Raw genomic sequence first — 10,435 nt, forward strand, 5'->3', positions numbered from 1 at the left:
ATTACTGTGTCCCTGGGACTCCAGGGTGCAGTTAGGGGTCTGACCCCTATTCATAAACCTAACCCTAACCAATAACCCTAACCCCTAACCCTTCTTCCAAATCGTCCAGCTCGGTGTCGGAAATCACGATCATGTTGAACTCTTCATCTGTTGGAAAGCAATATGTCCCTTTAGCCTCACCGTCGCTGTTCACTAGCTGACGTGATCAACTTGTTTTTTCTACACAGTGTGTCTCACATATCGCAGATGTTTCATCTTGGGGACCACTGGTCCCTTGCGTTGACCGTGGGGTGTCCTCGGCCAAGGACAAATTGAGCGGCTCACCGGGAGCTGTTGGAAAGTAATATGTCACTTTAGCCTTACCGTAACTGTTCACTTGCTGACGTAATCAACTTGTCTTTTCCTACAAGAGGCATGTCACCTTCGTAGCCCGTCTCACACAGAGGCTCCACTCCACTGCATTGCAACGTGTGGTCGAGCTCTACAGAGGAGGGGCTGCTGGGGAGACGGACGAGAGCCTTCCTACGGCGGAGGCTGACCCTAGAGGTGCGTGGTGGCGACACAGACGGCTGACCGGCTTTATGTGGCGGACATCTGCTGCCACCGAATGCACAGCGAAGATTGTTCTGGCCAGCCTGCAGCTCCTCCAGCTGGGGGGCCGCCACATAAATCCGGTCAGCCGTTTCTAAGCTGTGGCACATCATGCGTGCCACCACACGCCTCTGGTCTTCTGGCAAGTTCCGCTCGACCTGTGAATGACAAATGGAAATTGATGAGAGTCGAGACAATCTCTGAAAGAGAGAAGATTACTTGGATTGTTTCCAACTTTCACTCACGCAGGTCGAGACACCGCTCCGTATGTCGTTAATGGAGAACGGGCGAGGCATGCCAGCTTCCCGGCATGCCTGCATCACAAAGAAGTTTAGTTTTTTCAGCGGCTGCCCGGAGGAGCTGAAGAAAAAGGTCTTTGTGTAAAGCGTGAAGCCAGGTAATTTCGATCGTATGTTTTGGAAGCTGCACATCCACCCGTACTCCCTCTCGTTAAGCACGATGTTCGCATGGCCGTAGCTCCCAGATGTGTTATGGTGTGCGGCCTGTGAAGACGAGATGACATGTTAGACGTGACCAAGTCCGTACCTGCATGCTGCGTCAATGTCTTGTTGCACTGAGATGTGATATGACCAAGTCATTGGGCACTCACATGTATCATGACCCTGCCATCAGATATGTTGGCCTCACTGACCTCCGAGGCCAACAAGTTGACAAGAACACAGGCGCGGTGGCCACTGTTTGAAAATATATAAGTGGCCAACGCGCCGATGAACTTGTTTCTGTGTCTCATGTCGTGGGGATCCGCCCATAGAGCCTCTGTACGTGAAACACAAACCTGTAGAGAGCTCCGACAATCGCGCACCAGTTGGTATTTTACTTTCTTTTTTTTGCTTTATCAATTGCCTGTGACATGTTATTTTTTTTTACAACTACGGCCTTTTGATTCCTTAAATGCCTCGATAATAATTGCATCTGCCGGTGCCTCAGCCGGACAGCCGGCAGCTTTGCATCTATTAAAAATGCAATGAACTTGGCTACAGATTCGAGATAATGCTTAATTGTTGTAACTTTAAATTTTATGTACATTTCAACCACCCATGCATTTATTCTAGCCAAGTCAGCTAAATATTTTAAATGGGCTGGCGCTGGATTGTCACTGATGTGCATGAATTGCACAAATTTCTCGATCTGTTTCAACTCCTGATTTTCGATATCTTTGTCTGACTGTCCAACTTTTGTGGTGGCACTGCGATACTCCTTCAGCACATATTCTAAAAGTAAAGAACAAAAGAAGTAAATTATAGTTAACCATTGTAATCTAACCGGCAACAGTTGTGCTTGCTGAAAAACACGATGCAAGAAAATACATAAATATCTCTTACATATTATAAGTTTTGTCATGACATTGCAATTGTAAATCTTACCTTTAAAAAATAACTTGTGGGAGTCCAATATTGGCTTAGCAGCCTTTCTTGGCTCCCACTTCGTCAAATGTCTCTATGAGCTCAAGACGTCTGTTGAACTGCTCATATTTGTCTTCCTCTTTTGGGGTGCTCTCCCCAGATAGCAAAATTCTTTTGGGCCAGATCTGGCCCACACTATTCATTTTCCTTTGGCCCAGATACCGCAAAGAATGACGGCCCTGTGACGGCCCAGACCTGGATTTTCTGATTTGGGCCATAACAGGCCCAGTGACGGCCCAGACATGGTTCTTCCTGATTTGGGCCATAACAGGCCCAGTGACGGCCCAGACATGGTTCTTCCTGATTTGGGCCATAACAGGCCCAGTGACGGCCCAGACATGGTTCTTCCTGATTTGGGCCATAACAGGCCCAGTGACGGCCCAGACATGGATTTTCTGATTTGGGCCATAACAGGCCCAGTGACGGCCCAGACATGGATTTTCTGATTTGGGCCATAACAGGCCCAGTGATGGCCCAGACATGGTTCTACCTGATTTGGGCTACAACAGGCCCAGTGACGGCCCAGACATGGATTTTCTGATTTGGGCCATAACAGGCCCAGTGATGGCCCAGACATGGTTCTACCTGATTTGGGCCATAACAGGCCCAGTGACATCATAAAGCACAATGGATACACAATTGATATCAATAAAGTTTATTTTTACTTTTACTATAAACAACATATAAATGCTTTTCAACAAACCACTGATTGATATTTAATTACACTTTACTTTGTAACATCAACAGACAGATGAGGCGTTTAAAGCACTTCACAACATACAAAATATCTAAGAACATGGCCCTGTAAAACTGGTTAATAAAATGTGAAATTTGGGTGGTCAAAAACACACACAAAAAAATCCAAATACAAAACAAGTAAATACATCACAAACAATGGAATTAAGTGTCATTTGCCCTTTTTGCATGTTCCTTCATTCCTCCATCCCTGTCAGGTGCCAACTGAAGCCATCTTTGAATGTTTTTCTCTGCCTCCTGGTCCGTTGCACTCCTAGTTAAGGAATTTTGCAGCCACAACACACAACACAAAACTATTAATGCCACCTGCTTCTAAGGCATAGAACATAAATCATACCATCAAGATCAAGACAGCACCCAACATTTATAGTATAAAACAATTCCAAAACACATACAGTAGTACACAAATAAGGAGATATGAATCATTATGTCCATGACAGAATATCATGAACAAGTAAACAATATTTAAACAGGGTTGTTAATTTCACCATTTAATTCACAACACGTCAAAGTTGTATGCATATATGTATGCAATCTGAAATGTAATATCTGTTCTGATCTGACATAAAAAACACTCATTGCTGAACTGTAACTGTCCAGAAGGCTGCTATATCCAATACTGCACAGAATATATGATTGTTCCATATGAATTTCATCCCTGTTTTTTTTTTACTGTGACTTTAATATGACACACAACTTTACCAACTTATGATCATGCATAACTGATAAATCTGTCGATTGATCAATTAGACGCATATATATATATATTTGCGGTGCTCAATTTCAACCAAACAAGTTTCAGATATCACCAGCAACAAAGGAGACATGTCCCCCATGAAAAGAAAAAAATAGAAGGTGCAGGTTTGGATTAGCTGTGGCGCGAGCTTTATCACTTCTCAGACAGAGAAATGTCGTTTGGCGTGGGAGATTGTTGTGTTAAATGCGTGTGTCCCACACACAATACGTGAGACTTGAGAGCTCTGCAGATGTAATCTAACGTTAAACATCTGATTTAAACTCGAGAGCCCTGTATTTAATATTATGTCAAGGCGTGTGACTTGTTTGAACTGACTTTTTAAAATGAACGATCATTCCCAACATACCGTTCCGACAGAATCTTAAGCTAAAATCTCTGACTAAAAAGGTTAAATGGAACTTTAAAAGTAACTGAAATATTTCACTTACCACAATTCGCTCGTTATTATTCAAACTGAATCAGCCATCTAAAGTCGATCGACGCCGTCAACAGCCTCAAAGTCCGGTGAAGTTGCAGTGACGTCTAAAGGACATTGATTGGTCTAAACTGAAACGTTAACGCCCACTTATTTCAGGATTGGTTGTTCAGCGTAGATGATCAAATACCGAACGGTCAATAGAAAAGCCCTATACAAAGTATTCCAAACGGGTTTATATTTTTAAAAGACAAGATTTTAGAGAAGATAAATTAATGTTTTCATTTGTTTTTACTTTTCCTTTTTTAAGTAAACATGTCAGATGAAAAATAATGATTGACGATATACCGTAGTTAACAAAAAATATCCAATAAGTTTTAATGGTTTTCCAATGTTAAACAAAAAAATTATCATATCAGTGGGACTGTACTATGTCAACAGCTGGTGCTTGGAGTCTTTTTGCATGTCAGCCATTGGCCCTTTATTGTGTTTCTCATGATCTTTAGTATAGGCTTTATCCCAAACAGACAGTGGTTATGATATAATAGAGAGCAGAGCCTTCAGCCACAATTTTATGCCAGATGAGGGTCAGGTATGGGACAAAGCATTACCAATGCTCGAACAGACCCAGGTGACATCTTGCAGATTTACATATACAACATAATGAAATGAGAACCTCATATATATTGCCTTAGAAAAGGTGCAACGAGAATGATTCCTGGTCTTAGAGGAATGTCTTATGAGGAGAGGTTAGCGGAAGTGAATCTGTTTAGCCTTGAGCAAAGGAGACTAAGGGGGGATATGATTCAGGTCTATAAGATTCTAACGGGTCTGGATGCTGTTCAGCCAAATGACTATTTCAGTATTAGTCTAAATATTAGAACTCGTGGCCATAAGTGGAAATTAGCGGGAGAACATGTTAAAACAAATTTGAGGAAGCCCTTCTTTACACAGCGTGTAGTTACAGTATGGAATATTCTTCCTGCTAGTGTAACGGAAGCTAAAACCATGGGTTCCTTTAAATCCGAGCTAGATAAGATTTTAACAACTCTGAGCTATTAGTTAAGTTCTCCCCAAACGAGCTTGATGGGCCGAATGGCCTCCTCTCGTTTGTAAATTTCTTATGTTTTTATAGACTAAGACCAGGGGTCACCTTTTTGAAACTGGGAGCTACTTCACGGGTACTGAGCCTTACGAAGGGCTACCAGTTTGATACATTTTTCTTAAATCATGTATAATAAACGCGTTTTAAATGCTTTCTTTTAGATATTGCCATTTTCAAATCTATATAAATGCAAATGTGATTAAAGAAGAATATCAACAGGATAAAATTAAATTTTAGACGCCATGCTCAATGGTGAGTTGTGCTATTTTTAGAACAGTCACCGTGGGCAACTCATGTGGTCCTTGGGTGCGCCCTGTTGCCCACGGGCACCATGTTGGTGACCCCTCCTATAGACTGTAGTCAGAATGATCTTCCATGTTAAGACTAGTTCTGGTTCGAATTTTTTTGAGAATATTTATCTGACATCAGGCCAGAATTTTACGCCAGGTGAGGGCTAGGTACGACACAAATCATGTTACCAATGCTGAAATGGATGACTGTCAGCCAAAGTCGTCCGACACGCAAAATGCCGACTGTCAGCCAGAATCGTTCGCCGCGCTCAGAACGGTTCTGGCCCAGATTAAAAATGCCGACAGTCAGCCAGAAACGCTCGCCGCGCTCAGAACGGTTCTGGCCCAGATTAAAAATGCCGACAGTCAGCCAGAAACGCTCGCCGCGCTCAGAACGGTTCTGGCCCAGATTAAAAATGCCGACAGTCAGCCAGAATCGCTCGCCGCGCTCAGAACGATTCTGGCCCAGATTAAAAATGCCGACAGTCAGCCAGAATCGTCGCCGTGCTAGGCCCACAATCGGCCCGCAATTTTTTACCGTTGCTGACAGTGAACCGAATGTGCCACAACTCAGCGAGAATCGGCCCACATGTGCTTGCTAACTGGGCAGCAGTGCCGGCTTGACGCCAGATCTGGGCCAGACCTGTCTTCTATGTGCCTGGGCCACATAGACCAAACCACAATCGGGCCACATCTGGCATGCCATAATGTAAACAGTGCCATCATTGCCAGACCTGGCCCATATCTGGTTGACATACCACTTGCCATGCCAGAACTCAGCCAGCAATGCCGGCTTGACGCCAGATCTGGGCCAGACCTGTCTGCTATGTGGGTCCTTGATGGCATGCTATTTTTTTTGCATTAATCACCTGTGTATTTGGCAAGAGGCAATCATGTGAAATCCTTTAACACAATGAAAATATGTGGAAATTTACTATACTGATACAATGAAATTAAATGTAATGTAGTACCTGCTGCTTCGTCTCAGCCGCAGGTAATTTATGCATTATCGTTAAATGCCGATCAAGCCACGTCAAGGATTTGCTGCTACACCCTTCAAGTGGGCAATTGCGTCTCCCAGCATAGCGCCCAGTTGCGGCGCCATACAGCATGTGCCGCTCCTCTTTGCTGTCCACCTTATGGACAGCTTTAAGGTGGCAGGAGACATTCAAATAAACCTTATCGCAAACGGGGCACAGCTGCTTTTTTCGAGGCATTTCTGGAATATCTGAAACAAAATCAGGCATATCAATGAAAGCCTTCTGAAAAATCTGAACAAGCAGTAGATCACGAAAGCATTATTTACAGTCTGAACAAGCAGTAGATCATGAAAGCATTATTTACAGTCTGAACAAGCAGTAGATCATGAAAGCATTATTTCCAGTCTGAACAACCAGTAGATCACGAAAGCATTATTTCCAGTCTAAACAACCAGTAGATCACGAAAGCATTATTTCCAGTCTGAACAACCTGTAGATCACGAAAGCATTATTTACAGTCTGAACAACCTGTAGATCATGAAAGCACTGTGAAATATCATTAAACAACGTGTTTGCTAATTAGTCTGCTTTACCATCTAATTAAACAACAACGCGTTTGCTAATCAAAGTCTGCTTTACCATCTGATTAAACAACAACGCGTTTGCTAATCAAAGTCTCCTTTAACATCGAATTAAACAACAACGCGTTTGCTAATCAAAGTCTCCTTTAACATCGAATTAAACAACAACGTGTTTGCTAATCAAAGTCCCCTTTAATCCTGCTTCGTTCACAAGGAGCAGGATATCTATTAGTTCCTAAAGTAGACAGGGCTGCGGCAGGCTGCAGAGCATTCTCTTACAGAGCTCCGCAGCTGTGGAATGGTCTCCCGGCAGATGTGTGGGATTCAGGCACACTCTCGCTTTTCAAGTCTAGATTAAAAACGCACTTGTATAGCTTAGCATATAGGAAACCTAGTTCTGGTTCCAGCTAGTCGCTCACTCCCAGTCAGACTAACAGTATGAGGTGAAGAGCTGGGTGGGGTTCGGTGTCATTGGCTTTGGATAAACTGATACATCAGTGCTGTCACTCTAGCTTTACACTAGAGTGCTGATGTTCAGGGAGTCTCCATGCCTGTGTTCCCGCCTGTCTCTCCCTCTTTCTCATGCTGCTATAGCCAGATCTGCCGGAGCCTACATGAATATTGCACTCGATCATTTTGCTTGCATTGCCCCTGGTTTCCTCAACTCTGGCTAATACACAATTTTTCTTACTTCCTCCCTCACCCCTTCTGGGGTGTGCTGTCTGGAGCACCATGTCATTGAAGAATTTATGCCTCTGCTGCCTGCAAGACAACTACCTCCACCTCCGGCAACTACCCTCCAACCTGCCTGCCCTTGGCTCAACTCGATGCCTCGCCATCCTTCCCTGCGGCTGTGCCTCTATTAATCCTGCCATCGTGCATCAAGCACCCCGTGCCTGCACCGGTCGGCCGCTGCATTGAGACTGATATTTCAACCCCTGTATTAGCTTAGTCATATCATCTTGTTTGTTTGACTCATCTGCCGGCCCCTGGAGGATGGGCTCCCCCTTTGGGTCTGGTTCCTCCCAAGGTTTCTTCCTCTTAGGGAGTTTTTCCTTGCCACCGTTGCCTTTGGGTTACTCACTGGGGGGTCCTTACGAGGCAGAAATGTAAAGCGCATTGAGACAATGTAATGTTGTGATAATGCGCTATATAAATAAAATTGAATTGAATTTAACATTGAATTAAACAACACAACGCGTTTGCTAATCAAAGTCCCCTTTAACATCGGATTAAACAACAACGCGTTTGCTAATCAAAGTCTGCTTTACCATCGGATTAAACAACGCGTTTGCTAATTAAAGTCTGCTTTAACATTGGAATAAACAACAACACACATTGTGAAAAAAATTACATTCAGGCTTTAAATACTGTAATACCTTCAGGTATTATGTGTTACATGTTATTCTGTTAAGTTTAGGATAACTGGCATTTTTGCCCCCCCTGACGATGATGTGGGGCTCACACACCTTATCCAGCACCATATAGACACAGGGAATGCCCAGCCCGTCAAAGCACGACCCAGATGTCTCCCAATGGCACAGCAGGAGGCTGCTGACAGAGAAGTGGATGCAATGTTGTGGGCGGGTATTATAGAGCTGTCGGACAGCCCCTGGTCCTCGAGGGTGTTCATGGTGCCTAAGAAAAGGAGTTCAAGGTGGAGGTTCTGTGTCGATTACAGGGCCCTGAATAAGGTCACCAGGAAGGTCTGCTACCCTTTACCAAGGGTGGATGACACCTTGGATCTTGTTTCTGGGTCCTCATGGTTTTCCTCCCTGGACCTGCGTAGCGGGTATTAGCAGGTGCCCCTCTCACCTGAATCCAGGCCAAAGACTGCCTTTAGCACCACCAGGGGTCACTGGCATTTTAAGGTTCTCAGTTTTGGCCTCTGCAATGCCCCCGGGACTTTCGAGAGGCTTATGGATAGGGTGCTGTCGGGTATTCCCCGGCAAGAATGCCTGGTGTACCTGGACGATGTCCTGGTCCATGGTCAGTCATTCCAGGCGGCACTGGACTCTCTGCGTTTAGTGCTGAGGAGGTTGGCAGCAGCGGGGCTGAAACTGCACCCGGACAAATGCTGCTTCATGAGGAAGGAGGTGGAGTTCCTGGGCCACAAGGTGGATGGCAAGGGCATCAGCACCCTGGAGGAGAAAGTGAGAGCCATACAGAATTGGCCAGTGCCCACCAGCCAGGGAAAGTTGAAAAGTTTCCTGGGTCTGGCATCTTACTATCGCAAGTTTGTGAAGGGCTTCTCCTTCCAACTTCTGCAGAAAGACCGTCCCTTTGCATGGACTCATGAATGTCAGCTTGCTTTCACCAGCCTACAGCGAGCCCTCACTACCGCACCAATCCTTTCTCCTCCTGACCCCTCTTTGCCCTACGTCCTGGACACGGACACCAGTGATGTTGGCATGGGGGCAGTGCTGTCACAGGTAGCCCCAGAAGGTGACCGAGTCTTGGCCTACTTCAGTCGGGTTTTTTAGCAAGAGCGAGCGACGGTATTGCGTGACCAGACGCAAGCTGCTAGCTGTCGTGGCAGCTACCCGACATTTTAAATACTACCTGTGCAGCATGGCTTTTACCATCAGAACTGATCACGCAGCGCTTCAGTGGCTCATGTCCTTCCGGGAGCCGGAAGGCCAGGTGGCACGCTGGCTAGAGGAGATGCAATCATACAATTTCACTGTGGTGCACAGGAGTGGGGCGCAACATGCTAATGCTGATGCCCTGTCCCGGCGCCCTTGTGCGGCAGTGGGTTGCAACTACTGCGACCGGAGGGACGCCCGAGAAATGGAGTTGCAGGGAGAGTGGGACTCAGGGACACCGACCTGTCGCATGCTTCATGCAGTGGGTGCCTCGGAATGGAAATCCAGGCAGGAGGAGGATGCTGACCTGCAACCCGTGCGACAGTGGCTGGAGGCTGGGCAAAGGCCTCCCTGGGATCAGGTGACAGGGCATTCTGTGGCTACGAAAAGCCTGTGGGGAAAGTTTACTGTGCTGCGCCTGAAAGAAGGGGTGTTGCAAAGAGCCTGGAAGGTGCCTGCCACAGGGGAGGAGAGGTGGCAGATTGTGGTGCCTAAGGGGCTTAGAGATGCTGTATTGGGGGCCTGCCACGGAGGAACGGGCTCAGGTCACTTTGGGGTTTCCAAAACCCTTCGCAGGTTGAGGCAAAGTTTTTATTGGGGCCAGCACCGCTGTGACGTGGAGGACTTTTGCAGGAGGTGTGATGCATGCACAGCTTACAAAGGTCCACCTGAACAGTCCCACACACCACTACAACAGCAGATGGCGGGAGCACCTATGGAGAGAGTGGCCGTTGACATCATGGGCCCCTTCCCCCTTACTGAAAAGGGGAACAGATATGTGCTTTGTACGATGGACTATTTTACAAAGTGGCCTGAGGCTTATGCCTTGCCCGACGAAGAGGCGGAGACAGTTGTAGATGCGCTGTTGGAGGGCATGTTTAGCCGTTTCGGGGCACCTGAAACTATCCACAGCGATCAGGGCAGGAATTTTGAATCGCAAGTCTTTGCCAC

The 10,435-nt window shown here is 46.0% G+C and overlaps 1 long non-coding RNA gene across 1 annotated transcript; it reads right to left on the minus strand.

Annotated features, from left to right (window-relative positions):
- Nucleotides 1-2,654: 2,654 nt before the first annotated feature.
- On the minus strand, nucleotides 2,655-4,895 carry LOC140578108 (uncharacterized). The gene is made up of 2 exons (XR_011982116.1): nucleotides 3,957-4,895; nucleotides 2,655-3,024 (listed from the first exon to the last, which is right to left on the minus strand). It is a non-coding gene; the product is annotated as an uncharacterized lncRNA (long non-coding RNA).
- Between the last annotated feature and the right edge of the window lie 5,540 nt (nucleotides 4,896-10,435).

The sequence above is a fragment of the Paramormyrops kingsleyae genome, chromosome 13 (genome assembly GCF_048594095.1).
Source record: "Paramormyrops kingsleyae isolate MSU_618 chromosome 13, PKINGS_0.4, whole genome shotgun sequence".
In the NCBI taxonomy this organism is placed as follows: domain Eukaryota; kingdom Metazoa; phylum Chordata; class Actinopteri; order Osteoglossiformes; family Mormyridae; genus Paramormyrops; species Paramormyrops kingsleyae.